The sequence below is a fragment of the Trachurus japonicus genome, chromosome 9 (assembly GCF_045865225.1).
Source record: "Trachurus japonicus isolate A0001 chromosome 9, Traja_1.0".
Taxonomy (NCBI): Eukaryota; Metazoa; Chordata; class Actinopteri; order Carangiformes; family Carangidae; genus Trachurus; species Trachurus japonicus.
Window position 1 is genome coordinate 15633905 of NC_140915.1, and position 17207 is coordinate 15651111.

The following is a 17207-nucleotide window of genomic DNA, read 5'->3' on the forward strand; positions in this document are numbered from 1 at the left end:
TGGTCAATATCATCACGGGCCAGTGAACCTAAATATTATCTGGGCCCTGGGCTGTGTTTTTTCTTTCTGGGTTACACACTGTACGAGGAATGAAAACAAAAACAAAACAAAGGCCAAATAAAATTTTAAAAAATACAACAAACTGGAGGGAAAATTTAACATAAGCACTTTTCACCAAGTTAGACACAACTTGAATCCTCACCCACTAAAACACATTTTGCACTGTGATGCACTTGTGTTGCATTATAATAAGCACAGGTAGCAAAACTGAAACTCGATTAAAGCACAGGAGTCTAAAATTACAGTTAACACATTTCTTGAAACCTTCCATCCTTTTCTCTAAACTGTAAATACAAAACACAATTTTCAAACTACATTCACAAAACAGCTGACTCTTCCTGCAAAACCAAACTTGCCTCAAAACAGTTCAAACTGTGCTCAAAACCAAACATTGTTGTCAGATAATCAGACCCCGAGTCGATCAAAATGAAAAACACCACTGAACAGTCATCATTACACACAACATAGAAAAAAGGAAAACATAACGATTAGATCATAAAGCTGCAGAAATAATCTTTACCTTCACAAAAGGAAAATTAATTTTGCAAAACAAAACAAAATTCCTGTTTGGCACTTGTAGTAAAAAATAAAAAATATAAACAAGAATCATTACAACTTTAAAAGTGCGTACAGTATCTACTGTACAGTTATTCATCAACAGCGTCATGTCGACGTGCTGGGTCAGGACAGGACTTACTTACTGTACTCTGCCTCTCTGATTGTTTCTGTCCATAGGGAAACTTCAACAACCAAGGCTCCCTAAACTGGCTTATACTGGTTTCTTCACATAATTAACCACAAGTGTGATCAGTTTTGAGTTGCTGTGTTTAACTTTAGACTCCTGTGCTTTAATTGAGTTTCGCTTTTGCTACCTGTGCTTAAACGAGTGCATCACAGTGCAAAATGTGTTTTAGTGGGTGAGAATATGTTTGCAAGTTGTGTCTAACTCGGTGAAAAGTGCTTAAAGTTCTGACAAAAGGGCATTCGGTTTAGACAATGGGGTTTAGTGTTTTAGCCATTGAGAAAAACTGTACTACAAGTGCTAAACAGGAATTTTGTTTTGTTTTGCAAAATGCATTTTCACTATTGTGAAGGTAAATATTATTGCTACCGCTTTATGATCTGATTGTTGTGTTTTCCTTTTTTCTATGTTGTGTGTAATGACTGTTCAGTGGTGTTTTTCATTTTGATTGACTCAGAGTCTGATCTGACAACAATGTTTGGTTTTAAGCACAGTTTGATCAATAGTCTGGTTTTGCAGGAAGAGTCGGAGGTTTTGTGAATGTAGTTTGAAAATTGCGTTTTGTGTTTACAGTTTAGAGACTAAAGGAGGGAAGGTTTCAAGAAATGTGTCTCAGCAATTAAGAAAACTGTAAGAGTGAGGGAGAAGGAAGAGGAAAGGGATGGAGAGATGCACCTGCATCATCAGGTGTGTTTGGGCTCCTGCTGGCAGCTTACCATGGCAACCACGGTTTAGATCCTTCTCACCTGGGCGGAGGACCCCAGGGAGCGAGGATTATCGAAGTGAGGAGATTGGGAAGGATGGAAAAAAAAGAGAGAGAGAAGGTGATAAGCTGTGGTGAGGGATGGAGGGATGGAGGGATGGAGGGAGGTTACAGATGATGCCACAGTTGGTGTCGTGTTACAGCCAAACGTCGTCCTACAGCGACGGTAATAAACCAGACCGGCTGAAGTCAACACACACACACACAGACCAAGCTGTGACTGTAGGTCGTCTACAAAGGGACGTTTTCCAGACTGTGACTCGCTGTTATTTTAACAAAAACACTCAGACTCAGTAAAGATTCATCTTTGTCCTTTTCATCCGTAAAGTTTTCCATAAACACGGCATTGTTTCAAGAATCGCAGACATTTCTTGAAATGACCACTGAAAACCACTTTAAGCGCAGCACAGTACATAGTACATAGTATACATACATACATACATAGTACATATAGTACATGGTATGAGGTCACAGAAATACACCACAAACAGAGAAGAAGACTTGGAGCACACACATAAAGTTTGCACATTGGGTAACACTTTATTTTAAGGGGTCCTTGTTCCTGTTTATCTACCTAATTAATTACAGTGTAATTACCTATGTAACCGTATGTAATAACATGTACTTACATTGTAAATACATAGCGTATTTTGATGTACTTACAGGTCCTTGTTACACTTGTAATAAGAAATGCCAAAGTGGCCTCTCTCTTTGCACAAGCATTTCTTATTACAAGTGTAACAAGGACCTGTAAGTACACCAAAATACACTATGTATTTACAATGTAAGTACATGTTATTACATATGGTTACATAGGTAATTACACTGTAATTAATTAGGTAGATACACAGGAACAAGGACCCCTTAAAATAAAGTGTTACCGCACATGGTATACAAACTCAAATAAGAAGAAGCATAGGCCGCTGTTGTTGTGAGGTTAGAGAGACAGGGCTACACAAGTTGCATATTGGTTTTACACATGACAACCCAGAGGTGATGTTTTAAGATTTGTTCACTCTTGAACCCGTTTTCAAAAAAATGTAAATTTTTAAGGCTCACATGTGGATGAAACAACGATACGATACAAAACTGTTGCGGTCATACTCCTGAACCCGTCTCTTTGTGGACGGGCCGAGGTTAAAAACTTTAGTCGTCTCCTGTTTGAGTTTGTGAATGAATACGTCTTTTATTCTTTATTGGATTTATACTTGACATTAAGTGACTGGTTATGTAATTATTAGAGGACTGGAGGACATATAAGTGGATGAGATTGAGATATAGTATGTATGTGGTGTTGGAGAGAAAGAGTGAAGTCAAGTGACTGTACTCCTGCATCTGTGTGATACAGTTTTGTGTGAACGTCTTTGTCCTCGGCAGGTTCATTAACGTGTCTCATACATTATTTACATCACTTATATGATACTGTCCATTACACATCGACGTGTTTTCTTTAATGTGTTATTTTTCTGCTGCTTCTTTCCATTTGTAATGCTTTTTTTTCAATAGCACCATTAAGGTGAGGGAGGACGGAGCGGGGAGGTTGTGTGCATCATTAGGAGACGCTGTGTGTGTCATCTGTCAGACACAACTGTGAGATAACTGAGCTGTTTGTGCAGTTTGACTCTCAGGGCGCGTTCACGCTGGAAGTCTCCACAAAAAAAAGAAAAAAGAAAAAGAGAAAGTGAAGCAGAGCAGGAGGGATGTAACGGACAGAGTCCTGCAGCGGAGACAAATTAAGGAAGCGACTCTGACTTCAACGTGTTTACACACAAACAAGTTGTTGTGTTGCTGCCGCACACATTCAGCTCTAATCGCGGCATCGGCTCTGGTGTCGTTTCCACTGAGCTCCGCTGGTGGTGGTGGTGCTTCTTCTTCTTCTTTCTCTCTCTCTCTGTCTCTTTCTGTCTCTCTTTTTGAGCCCAGTATCCCACTGACTCTCCAGACCGGCCCGACACACACACACACACACACACAAATGTGACATATGCACACTTTCACACTGACAGGCACCGCATGAATACACAAACCCTGTTCCCCCCATGTGCACCAACTAAAACATGGGCATGCACTTTTACACACACACATGCACACACACCATCGCATTGACACACACACATGCACACACGCACACATGCACACATAGACACACACAGACACACACACACAAGGAGGACATGAGGTGCGTAACAGGGGGCGGTTTTGATTGACCAAGCACTTCATGACTCTTAAATGGCTTTACTGCCTTCCTACTTAACCCACACACAGACACACAGACACACAGACACACACACACACACACACACACACACACACACACACACACACACACACACACACACACACACAGACACACACACAAATACACACACCAGCTCCCTCCTACTGCCTGGAATCCATCAAGGTCGCACCACAGATATGAAACTCTTCCTCCCTCCGGACTCTTTTCTGTTTGACCTCCGTGACCTCTGAGCTTTGATTCTCTCTCTCTCTCTCTTTTTTTTTTTTAACTCTTGGATGCGAGCCAGGATTCGAGTCAAATGATTTTGTAACTGTACAGAGCGGGTCGATACTTGGGAGATTGGGTTGATTGATTTTAATTGGCAGGACACCAGGAGGCAGCAGCAGCAGCAGCAGCAGGAGGAGGAAGAGGTTTGACAGATGTGAGAAAGGTGCTGCTGATTGTTTTATCATTCGTATTTGACCTCAGTCACTGGCAAAAGTGAGACGACTCAGAGACTTTTTTCTTTTTCATAAACATAATTTAAAAAAGTTAGAGAATCTGATTTAAAGGGATAGTTCAACATTACGAGACAGTTGTTTTAGAGGTAAATTCATGTAAAACCACTGATGCGCGTTCCCGTCGGGGGCAGCTTTTCATCAAGCAGTCTCTGCATTTCCCTCTAGAACAACTCTGTCTCGTAACGTTGTGTTATTATCTCATAGTGTGGTGAATGTGCAGGCCACAACTTGTCCACCAGAGCGTTTGAGTTGTTGGATTGTGTATTTGATGAGTTTGATGAGGGAAACCAAGAAATCCCATGAGCCTCCGTAGCGTAGCTCTGAGCAGCTCACGGCTCTGCTCCGCCATTCTAAAAACAGCTTGCACCGATAATTAAAGGTAACAAACCTACTGCTATGACTATAGGGATTATGGCAATGGGCCAATTTGCCAAAATGTTGAACTATCCCTTTAAGTGCAGCTACAACTCCTGCTCTCTGCGTTTTGACACTTTCCCACGACTTCCTGTCACTTCTGTAAAGTCCGTCCACATCTGTATTCCACTCAGGTGGAGTGATGAAGGGGAAGAGGAGAGATCCTCGTCCTCCTCCTCTGGCCTGAACACTTTGGCCCAAACCTCCGTGTGTGTGTGTGTGTGTGTGTGTTGACAGACGTCTCATTATGCCGATGTGCCCTTGAGCTAGACACTGAAGCGCTGCCAGACCCCCGCGGCCTCCGAGCTCCGTGTGCAGCAGGAGGGCAAAACAAGAGGAAAAAAAAAAAAACTCCTTTCAGGGATCGATGCAGTGTCACGTAATTAAAGGGATAGTTCAACATTTTGGCAAATTGGCCCATTGCCATAATCCCTATAGTCATAGCAGTAGGTTTGTTACCTTTAATTGTCGGTGCAAGCTATTTTTAGAACGGTGGAGCAGAGCCGAGAGCTGCTCAACGCTACGCTACGGAGGCTCATGGGATTTCTTGGTTTCCCTCATCAAACTCGTCAAATACACAATCCAACAACTCCAAAACGCTCTGGTGGACAAGTTGTGACCTGCACATTCACCACGCTATGAGATAATAACAGAACGTTACCAGACAGAGTTGTTTTAGAGGTAAATTCATGCAAAACCGCTGATGCACGTTCCCGTCGGGGGCAGCTTTTCAGCAAGTAGTCTCTGCATTTACCTCTAAAACAACTCTGTCTGGTAACGTTCCGTTATTATCTCATAGCGTGGTGAATGTGCAGGTCACAACTTGTCCACCAGAGTGTTTTGGAGTTGTTGGATTGTGTATTTGATGAGTTTGATGAGGGAAACCAAGAAATCCCATGAGCCTCCATAGCGTAGCTCTGAGCAGCTCACGGCTCTGCTCCGCCGTTCTAAAAATATCTTGCACCGACAATTAAAGGTAACAAACCTACTGCTATGACTATAGGGATTATGGCAATGGGCCAATTTGCCAAAATGTTGAACTATCCCTTTAACAGAGCTGCATCACGGTGTCGGTAAACAGCTCACATTCGGATCTCAGAGCCCAAACTGTTTCAACATAGATAGAAAAAGTTGATGTTTTTACATTTTGGTTGGCAGGAACTAGATCTAAAGAGCGGTATTAATCTAGAAATTATGTATGAGCGGCGCCTCCTCCACCTTAAATCACCTTCAAGATGTTATAAATAAAACCCTGATGCCTTCAGGCCCTGCGGGAAATTTCAGCGAGAGCAGATTGGAACAAAAACTCATCGTATAAAAATGACTCTGAAAAAGTTTTGATTGTCGTTAGTCATTTGAATATGACTCTGTTGGAGCTGCATTGTGTGTCTGTGTGTCTCTGTGTGTGCGTGTGTTAGTGTGTGACGTTAATGGGCTCATTGGTCGTCCTGTTAGACTTGACGACCGCTCAGCAGAGCGCACCGACCGTCTGCTGCTCTTTTTTTTTTTTTTTAACGTCGTGATGTGGGAATTTGGAGGTGTGTGACAGATATTGTTGGTAACACAAGTCTAATGAATCACAAAACACACACACACACACACACACACACACAAAACCACACACATAAACATAAACACATGCACGTAGTTGCACTCAGTCAAATTTATGCATGTGCACGTCGCCAAATTTTGTGATTTTTATGAGCATATGACAGATTGAGTGAAAAAGGGAGGACTTTTTGTGAGTGTGTATAAGTGTGTGTCTGTCTGTGTGTATGTGTGTGTGTGTGTGTGTGTGTGTGCGTCCTGGTTCAGTGCGCTTCAGAGGACGTATGCACTCTGCTCATAAATAAAGGCCATGCATTATTCAGGGCTGCTCCACCAGCTAATGCCCCTTAATGTGCCCAAACAGCCATAATGTACTTTGCTACCAAGGTGGCAGAGACCATCACACACACACACACACACACACACACATGCACACCTACAAACACACGCACATGCACGTTGTGAAACCTCCGCCCCTACATTTTGACACAACGTCTTTGTCATTGTCGCTCTCAGGCCCTTATCACGCTCTCAAATTGCCCCATGTTCCTAATTTACTATAAAAAAACTAAAAAAAAACCCTCCATTTCCCTTTTGATCCAAATCGCCGCTGCTCTCTCGCTGTCTCGCCAAATTTCCATCGAACTTTGTTCATTCTCTTCCTAATTCTTCCTCTTCCTCCCTCTTCTCCACACTTTCACTTTGTGTTTTTTTCATTTGAACAGAAAAACGTATCTGAGCACAGTGGCCGTGGGGCATCGACTCAATCTCTGCAGAATTGGGATTTTTTTTTTCTTTTTTTTTTTTTGTCTGAACACGGATTTGTAGCTGTGAAGCTCTGGCAGCTAAAGCATAAAGCTTCACTAAGTACGCACTGTAATCTTAATCAGTTTTTTTTCTCTCTCTCTCTTGGTGAGGGGGGAGGAAATCAAATTGATTCAGTTTGGAGGTATAGCTACACACAGGAAAAAGAAAAGCCCTTAAAAACCATAAAATCAGTTTAAGGTGGGATGTTTATCGCTGCTGTTTTGCTTGTCTGCACTTTATCGCCGGTGTTTTATGTTGTAATCGCTCTGTAATTGATTTGCCTGTTTAATGTCTCTGCTTTTAATTGCTTTGGCAGTTTGATCCTGTTTTTGTTTTGGCTTTTTTTTTTTTTAGTGCAACATTTTAACTCCCTCTCTGGAGCGGAGCGTTAATATAAGTCAACTTCCACAACTCATTTATGCTGTGATAAATAAATAATGCATGTGTGTGTGTGTGTGTGTGTGTGTAAAGACATTTTATTTTTGATTTCCTCCCAGGAGACAGTTAAGAAGCTGCTTTCCTGAATTTGGCGTCTTTGGATTTAATCATGTGAAACGTTCGAGACAGAAAAATGTTTAAAGGGGATTTGACTTATTCGTGTTGCAACGGCATCACTTTAGTGCAAAGATGGAAATTTTGTTTTCAGGAAGGATTTTCAGGTTCTGTTTTTTTTTTCAACACAAAAAGTTATTTTCCGTAACTTTTCATGATCGAGTGCCTTCATACTGTATCATAAATGCATGTTAAATGAGAGCGGTAACCTGGAGAGATGAATCATCTTCTCATTCTCTGTAGCTTCTATTTTTAGCAACTTTAGCTCATCATTTTGTTTTTTTGACCTGCAGCTTTACAGTTTCATTTCACGCTCACTGCTCAAAAACTGTTGTTTCTTGTAACACCTCAGATACAATTAGTGACTAGTTGGTGACAGGAAGTGACAGATACGTCCTCCAGAGTGAAGGGAGTGAAAACTGTTCACACTGAATGAGCTACATGTAAAACTATTAATATATTCTTGCTTTCTTTTGCTTTTTCCAGCATTATATTGCACATGTGTAGTGACAGGATGATATCAGAACATTATAGGGCACTTCACGTAACCGTAACATCATTAACAAGAAAAATACTTGAGTTTCTGTTGGACGTCCTGTTCTCCAATCTGACCTATAGCTACAGTTAGTTTTTGGTTTTTTTTACCGTCTGATATGGACATGGGGGGAAAAAATGGTCCCTTGGTTGCCATGTTTACAAGAGTACCCACCGTTTGTCACCAGTTGTTACTATAATAACTGTCACGTCTTTGTTTGATTCAGGAAAACATCATGAATCGACCTTAGGGTGTGCATTTCCTCTATACACTGAACATCCTCTGTGCATGGGCGGCGTGGTGGCCCGGTGGTTAACACACAGCAGCAAGAAGGTCTGACGCCTTTCAGTGTTTGTCTCCGACCTCCTCCAACAGTCCAAACACGTGCACACGAGATTAATCAGCAACTCTAATTGGTCGAACAACAGAAACTCAGATTTTAACGTGGGAATCAAATGTGATTCAGTGGAAACCGCTTACTATAGTGATCACGTGGGTCCAGAGTCAATGTGAGCACTATAACCGATTTTTTATTATTATTTCACTTTATTTTTTATGCAGAACATCATCTAAATGCCATTTGTATAGTTTGTCAATGAAAGAAATGTAATGGAACAGCGGGGTCGTCATATCACGGCGGCTACGGCCACATCGTCTCGCTCTCTTTTTTTGACCCTCTCGTCGATTACGGATCACAGCGTCGTTTTCAACACATTTCAACACAAAGCAGCCGTTTAACTCACGTGACACGTTTGTTAGAGAGTGTTACTGTATGATTTCTCATGAATGAACGGGCAATATATCAGTGTCGGGCTGGGCGATAAAACTTAATGATATACAGTATATCCCGAAATAACTTTTCCTTCGATAGAAATACAAGACGCAGTCGATAGAAAGTCGAGATTAACTACTATAAACGAAATATTTAAACAGCATTTGTGTAGAAATGATTCTGTCCCAAGCCTTTTGATCCATATAAGCGGTTGATTATTATATCCATGATCACTATACTGTATTCCTATGTTTTTCCTTTGTTTCTTCTAGCATGGACTTTAAATGTCTCTTCTTTACGCTACGTCACCGCACTTCTCCATCCGCTCCAGTCTCCTGCCATTATCACTACGGCCACTAGGTGTCGCCTAGAAACAAAACGCACAACAAGCTGCTGCACGTTTTCTTTATGGTACGGTACGTCGTCATCAGCATAAAAACGAAATATCCAACCAAACGTATCAGTATCACATACACCATAAATACTTAAAGGGATAGTTCAACATTTTGGCAAATTGGCCCATTGCCATAATCGCTATAGTCATAGCAGTAGGTTCGTTACCTTTAATTGTAGGTGTAAGATATTTTCAGTACGGCGGAGCGCAGCAGCTGGCTGCTCAGAGCTACGCTATGGAGGCTAACGGAATTTCTTGGTTTCCCTCATTAAACTCATCAAATTCAACATCCCAAAACTCCACAGCGCTTTTGTAGACAAGTTGTGACCTGCACAACCACCACGCTATGAGATAATGACGGAACGATACGAAACGGAGCCGTTTTCGAGGTAAATTCATACAAAACCGCTGATGCGCGTTGCGTTCAGGGACAGTTTTTCAGCAAGCAGTCTCCGTATTTACCCTGTATTTACCTCGAAAACGGCTCCGTTTCGTATCGTTCCGTCATTATCTCATAGCGTGGTGGTTGTGCAGCTCACAACTTGTCTACAAAAGCGCTGTGGAGTTTTGGGATGTTGAATTTGATGAGTTTAATGAGGGAAACCAAGAAATTCCCTTAGCCTCCATAGCGTAGCTCTGAGCAGCCTGCTGCTGCGCTCCGCCGTACTGAAAATAGCTTACACCGACAATTAAAGGTAATGAACCTACTGCTATGACTATAGCGATTATGGCAATGGGCCAATTTGCCAAAATGTTGAACTATCCCTTTAATTTCATCATCTTTTTTTATTGTTTTCGACGTCTTTGATGTTACATTTCCACTATTTTTGTGTGTGATGATGTCACCGCCCACCTCTTCTTCTTCTTCTTCTACTCGTTAAAACAAGAAACCGCAGACTAACGACAGAATCTCTCTTCTTCTCCTCCTCCTCCTCACTTTGTAGATAATTGCTGCCTCTGAGCTGCTCCTAGTTAATCTGTCTGTGTGTGTTGCAGGTCGTGCCACGTCTCGGTGTAACGTTAACCTCTCACATGACACTGATTGCTCACAGTTTGTTTTGACGCACACAAAACACACACACACACACACACACACACACACCCCTTCATTCAGTACACACACACACACACACACACACACACACACACAAGCCACACAATAACCCCATTCATTCCTTTACTCTCTCTGTCTCTTACTATCTCTCTCTCCTGCTCATATCAACTCTTTGTAAACACGGTGAAGGTCAAAAAACACAAAACACAAAACACGCAGTCGCTCCGACCTGGACCTGGACCTGGACTTGAACCTGGTCCTGGTCGGTTCAGTTCTCCAGAGTTCTCCAGATCAGGTATCTGTTTCTCACGGTGCAGAAGCACGTAACCAATTAGTCATGAGGACGTGTTTCTTTGCCGCAAGTTTGTTCAACGTGAGCCACGTTAACTGTGATTCATTCTGTGGATCGATTTTGACAGGAAGTTCATTTTAATGATCTGACAAAGATATGATATGGTGAAACAAGGTTTGGTTAGTACGGTATGGTGGCCCTGAAGGTGCAAAACACTGGGAAAAGTGCTACAAATTCAGCTGCAAAAACCTCCCAAACACAACAAAAGTGTTAAAAGAAAAAGAAAAAAAAGTGACGGGCCAGGCTAAAAGAACTAATGCTAAGCTATTGGTCGATACTCACAATAATATCTGAATCATGTGATTGTATTGATTTTCATAATAAACCCTAACACTTAAACTAACACTTTTTTTGTTCTTCATAACAAGCAGCACTGAACAAAAGTGTGTCACAGAGAAACACTTCTGTTGCGTTGTGAGTTTTTTGCAGCACATGTGTTGTCAAATTCATGAAGTTGTTTCTGTCAGATCTGTCGCTGCTGTAAACTTCTTTTCTTTTTTTTTTCAAATCATACATTATTGCACAGTCCTACTTTATTTTGAAGGCTGTTATCAAATGTCAGGATGAGAGCGTTTCCTGTGTTTCCTTGCGTCACGCTGCTGGTTAGACCTGGTTAAACCTTAGAGAGCCTTGTTTGTTTGTTCGTTTGCTGAGTTGAGCAAAAACGAACATCGGTGACACAGTGACCTCTCAGCTCAGGTCAGAGAGCGACACCGATGTTTGACTGTCGACTGAAACTGGAAACAAACACTCTGCTCTCGTGGCTGAAGTTTAATATTTTACATCCTCCCACTCTCTCTCTTTCTCTCTGTGGTTTTTCCCATTACTGTAATGTCACCAAAATTTCCCACTTTTGCTTTCGACAGATAAGAGTCTCCACTGTTTGCTTTTTCTCCGAATGTCAAGCGACTGAAGCCGTCGAACCAACGTTGCCTTTGAGTTTCACAGAAACTTCTCTTCTCTCACTTCCCTCTGACTTCCAAGTTTAAACGCTCACATACAACAAAACACCTCCTCATCTTCCTTCACCTCATCACATGACAGACAGAGACACACGCAGACCCTTTTCTATCCTTTCATGACTCCACAGCCGCTCAAACTTTACATCCTCATCCTCTCTCCGCCTCTGTGTGAGCGAGGAGGAGAGAGGTCGTACTGTAGAAACTCCTAGAGAGCGGAGGTGAGCTGAGGTGAGGTTAACTCTGCAGGTGCAGTGGGAGTCGGACCGCTATCTGCCAGGTGTGTGTGTGTCTGTGTGTCTGTGTGTGTGATGATGCACACGGAGCAGCAGCGGTTTCCAGAGCGGATGAGCAAGGAGTGTAAAAGATGAAAAAGAGAAAGAGAGAAGGAGAGAAGGAGAGGTCTTACCTGACTGACTGAGGTTTATCTTTATGTCCTGTGAGCGTCTTCTTCTTGTCTCTGGTCCCGTTCTCCTGTTTCCTCCCTCCTTCCTTCCTTCCTTTGCCTCTTTCTGTCTTTCTTTCCTGTGCTTCAGCTTCCCGGGGCGTCGCTGAGGAGGTGTGTGTGTGTGTGTGTGTGTGTGTGTGTGTGAGGTGTGTGTGTGTGTGATGAGTGTGCAGCCTGTGTGTGAGAGAGAGAGCGGCTCTGCTTTGTGCTGCCGACCTCGCTGAGCGTGTTGTTGCAACTGACTGAGTGACTGGGAGATAGAGGGAGAGAGGGAGGGAGTGTGTGTGTGTCTGTGTGTGTGTGTGTGTGTGTGTGAGAGAGAGAGAGAGAGAGAGAGAGAGAGAGAGATTAGTTCACACAGACTCATCTCTGCCTGAGGGAAACACCCCTCTCCCTCTCCTCCTCCTTCCTCCTCCTCACTCTCTTTCTCCTCCTTCTTGTCTTTCTAATTTCACTCCCATCAGATTCTTTTCTTTTCCCTCGTCTGCTCACCTTGAAGCGCTTTCTCTCCCTTTCCTCTCTCTTTCCTCCTCTTTCCTCCTCTTCTCTCTCTCCTCTCTCTTTAACTGATCCCTCGCTCCATTTCTCAGTTTTTAACCTCTTCTTTTGTTGTCTTCCCTCCTCATATCATCCCTCTCTCTGTGCAGTCCGGCGCTGTATCATAAATAAGTTACAGAGAGCTGAGCACAAAGGCAACTAAACAACCCGTGTGTGTGTCTGATGGTTTCTCTGTGGAAGCTGTTTTGCTTTTTTCTGTTTTTGTATTAAAGATATTTAATCTTTCTGAACCGTCCACGTTTTCTCTTTTTTTCCTTTGAACTTTGTTTAATTGAGGCAGCGTGGGAGGAAAAAAAAAAAGAAAAAGAAAGGAATGTGTTCACTTTTCACATCGGTTCAGGGACGCACTGTTTGTCAAGTGCAACTTTTATGGTTTATATGTTTTTTTTTTTTGTTCATGTTGGATCAAGGTTTCAGACTAACTTTTTGCTGCTTTTAATTGAATGTCTTGTGTTCTTAACTGCATTTATTGTATGTAAAGTGTCTTTGAGCTTTTGGAAAAGCGCTTATAAATAAAATGTATTATTATTATTATTAAAGAGTAAAGAGAAAAACGTTAAATCAACCTGTCGTCGTTCATGTGTTTCAAGAATTAGAAACAAGTCCTGAGAAGATTAATGAATTCCCTTTAATATTTGACCAACGGTATGTCGTGTGAAAACTGCCACACATGTGTTTTTCCGTGCCGTCGAATGAATCAATACGGCAACATCACGGAATAAATTAAGCAGGAAAGAGAAAAGATGAGCGCCTGACTGAACACTGACGGCCGATTGAAAAAGACAGCAGTCAGTTTAACCTTGAGCAGACCCCTACTCAGTTTTTTTTGTTTAAGCCCATCACAGCGATTACAGAATTTAGCTTTAGCCTGCTAATCTGCTCTACATCCACATTAAACTGCTCCTCAGGAGTCTGGGCAGAGGGGAGGGGAGGGGGTGCAGGTGGGAGGTTAGGGTTAATATGAAGCGTGTTCAGACGCTGCGACAAAAAACACTTGAAACCAATCGGTGAGAATGAGGTTAACGCTCAGAGTCTCGGCTTTAATTCCTGGGTGTGACCCCCTTTTTAAAAAAAAATAATAATACACAACACCCCGAAGGGTACGAGGGGAGAATAGAAGTCGCACTGTTCACAGAATAATAAATATATATAAAACAAACTCAAACATGCTCAGAGCTGTAAAATGAGTGCCTTAACCTCACGTTCACCCCGGTCCCCGTACGATGAGTTTTGTGCTGCGGTGGCAAAAAGCCTCAGTTTTTTATATCAGCGTAACAACAACACAACACATCCATATTTAGTGTTTCTGGAAATGCTGCTGCAAATATTATAAAGTGAAAGTCGGTCATTGTCTGTTTCTTATCATCAGTCTTTCAATACTTTATGAGTGTGTGTAGCCTACTGTAGTTTCCTCTTATCAAAAAGCTATATTAGGCTATTCCCTAAAACAGCTGGGAACTGTCGTTTTTTATTAACTACAGTTACATGTTGGTCAAACAGGAGGAAAAGTGTGTTTTTTGGGGAGGGAGAGGAGTATTTTTAACACTGGATTGAACCACATTTACTCTTTTGAGTATTTCCTGCAGCAACATTGTGTATGTGAGTGAAATTAACGACAGTGTGTGTGTGTGTGTGTGTGTGTGTGTGTGTGTGTGTGTGTGTGTGTGTGTATGTGTGTGTGTATGTGTGTAGTGCAACAGTGTGGTTCATTCGTGGAGCGCTGTGGTCTGAAGCTGTGGATACACAGACAGTGTGCATCTGTTGACAATTTAAAAACAAACTGGCAGAGCATAAATGAATGTCAACAGGAAAGTTGGCGGTCTAAGTTAAATATTGAAAAAGTGAGTTTAAAACTGAGATCCAAAGGTGCCTGAATAGCATTAGCTTCAAACCGCCTAGCAATCCAACAACAGACAGCCTCTTACTATTTTCTTATTTTCATTAAGATAATAAAAACATTTGCAATAATCAGGTTTTAGAAGTAGACATGTCCATTTTTGTAGCTTCATGCTAGCAATCAAGCAATTTAAAAAAACACCAGTTTATGACCTGATTGATGATGTTTGAACTGCAACAGTTTGATATAATTTCAAAATGATGCACGCATGAAAGAATAAATCTATATACATATACTGTATATATAAAAAATAACTTGCTCCTCGTCTTTCTTCAGGTTTTTTACGAAGCCTTTGGTCACATGAATGTGTTACAAATTCAGTAAACAACGGAAAAACAATGTCATTGTTTCTGGGGACACAGAAAAGAGACAGACGCGGCTCGCTAAAGACTAATGCTAAGCTAACGGTTCATATTTGAATCATGTGACACTAATGCAACAAAAACATAAACCAAACAAACTCTCACAACTTCTAAAGTCAAGATGCATTGAATAAAAGTGGGCCGTGCGTTTCACTGGAAACACTTCCTTTATGTTGTGAGTTTTTGCGGCTCATGTTTTGTCAAAGTTGTGAAGTCATTGTTTGTGTACTTGCATGTGTTTTCTTATCTTACATTGAGCTCTGACGGCTAATTAAAAAAAAAAAAGAGGAATATATATCTTTTTTTTTTAAATGCATAAAAATATTCTTACTTAAAGCAGAAGTAAGTGGTCCGGTCGTTTTCGCTAATGCTGCGTTCCAGGCAGGCTTTTGAAATCGTAAATTACAGCTTCAAGTCACAACTTACGACTTTGTAGCGTTCCAGGCAACCCACTCGTGTTTTCCCTGTTTTACCGTGAAAGTCACTATAACGGCCACTCGTAACTCGTACCAGATCGAACTGGTACCACTTCACGGTCGGAAAAATACGAGTTTCCTTGAACGCACCATAACAGTCCTCGTCCCTACGTCACCACATTCACGGCGTTCCTTGGCTGCACACACAGCCCTGCATGCCGTTCTCTCTCCTCATTGGATAAAAACTGTAGGATACGATAAATGTTTTCTCCTCGGCTCAAAGCAGAGCAGAGTGACTGACAGACCCGTGTTTCAGTCCAAACACTCTATGTAAGTGATTGCTGTCGGAAGATATAACTATTTAAGATTTATATTAACACAAATATATCACTTACTTCTGCTTTAATGTGCATTCTTATAAAATTCCTCTCATATCATATTAAAATTTTGTTCAGTCTGACCTCGGCTCCACTGCTCCACTCTCGAAGTCCTGCAGACAAACCGATCCACTGGACGGTGACCTCATGGCCTCAGCTCAGTCTAAAGAGGTCACATAAACAATTATTTTCCATTTGTGGGCGAAGCAGGAAGAAGATGATGATAATTAAAAGAGTGTGAGTTTAAACCGCAGACAATGGAGATTGATGCATTACAACCTCTTCCTCCTCTTCCTCCTCACCACCACGTCTCCACTCAGCTCACAGGACTGATGTTCTCGTCGCCTCTTTAGCGGAAACTTGAGTTTAAATGTTTAAATCATTCGCTTCATGTTCATGATTTATTCACCGATTCACTGTTTCAATTCACTTTGTGGTGGAGGTTTTTGTTCTTCAGTTTTTTAATTGATTTATTTTTATTGTTTCACTTCCACTTCTTATCGGACAGAGCCAGAACAACAGGAAACATGTCACTGTCCTTTTTGCTTACATGTAGACTGTATAATATGTATATATTTGTATGTGGTTGTTTGTGTGTGTGACCGTGGGGGTGGGAGATGAGTAGCTGAATTAAAGGGACCCCCTCCTCCTCCTCCTCCTCCTCCTCCTCCTTCTCTGTGAACAAAGCTGCTCCTCCAGCTGAATGGTGGAGTGTTTGAGTCTCTGTTATCACCGTGTTCCTGCCGACGGTGCCGAGGAGCTTTTCTCTCTCTCTCTCTCTCCAAAACAAAAAGCTGACCCCCTGTTGAGTTTCTCTGCGGGGGGTGGCACTCAGCGAGCCATCTTCCTCTCCCTCCGAGACCCCAGGGAGACGCTCAGCCAGCCCCTCCTCCCTCCTCCCTCCTTCTCCTCCTCCTCCTCCTCCTCCTTCCTCCTGGTTTCCCTCCCTCTGAGGCTCGAGTTAACTTTCATTCTCATCTGCTGCTCTGATCAAGTGTATGTGTGTATATGTGCAACACAAAGGTTCCTCATACCACTGAACCCCCTAGATTTGCAGATTCAGACACTAAAATCAAGTTTTAGCGCGATATGCATTAATTTCATAGTGTGTATGTGTTTGTCTATACTGTGTGAGTGTGTGTTTATGTTTAAAGGCCACATTGTTGATCAAAACACAGGTCGCCTGGTGTTTGTGTGTCTGTGTAACCTTTGAATCGTCCTCTGAGCTCCTAGCATGAAGCTAAAAATGCTAAAACCTAAAAGAAAAGAAACGTAGTATGAGAATGTTTTTGTTTAATAACGGATAGTTATTTTAGTGTAACTGCATCTTCTGTCTTCTCCTGATGTTTATTGGTTCATTTATTAATGTAATATACGAGAATATGTAGAAATGTGAGCGATAATCAGGTGAAAAATGAACATTTGGCTGAAACCACCACCACACCTCAGATAAAACTA

At 41.9% G+C, this 17207-nt stretch overlaps 2 protein-coding genes across 2 annotated transcripts in view; both read right to left on the bottom strand.

Moving 5' to 3' along the window:
* Nucleotides 1-12440, bottom strand: part of hs3st1l2 (heparan sulfate (glucosamine) 3-O-sulfotransferase 1-like 2) — a 33939-nt gene extending 21499 nt beyond the window's left edge. The window contains exon 1 of the mRNA XM_085786153.1: nucleotides 12101-12440. The gene's annotated coding sequence lies outside the window, so the exon portion shown is untranslated. The remainder of the gene's footprint in view (nucleotides 1-12100) is intronic.
* LOC146981176 (nuclear factor 7, brain-like) overlaps nucleotides 1-17207 on the bottom strand; it is a 454853-nt gene that overhangs the window by 244636 nt on the left and 193010 nt on the right. The gene's annotated exons all lie outside the window — the stretch shown is intronic.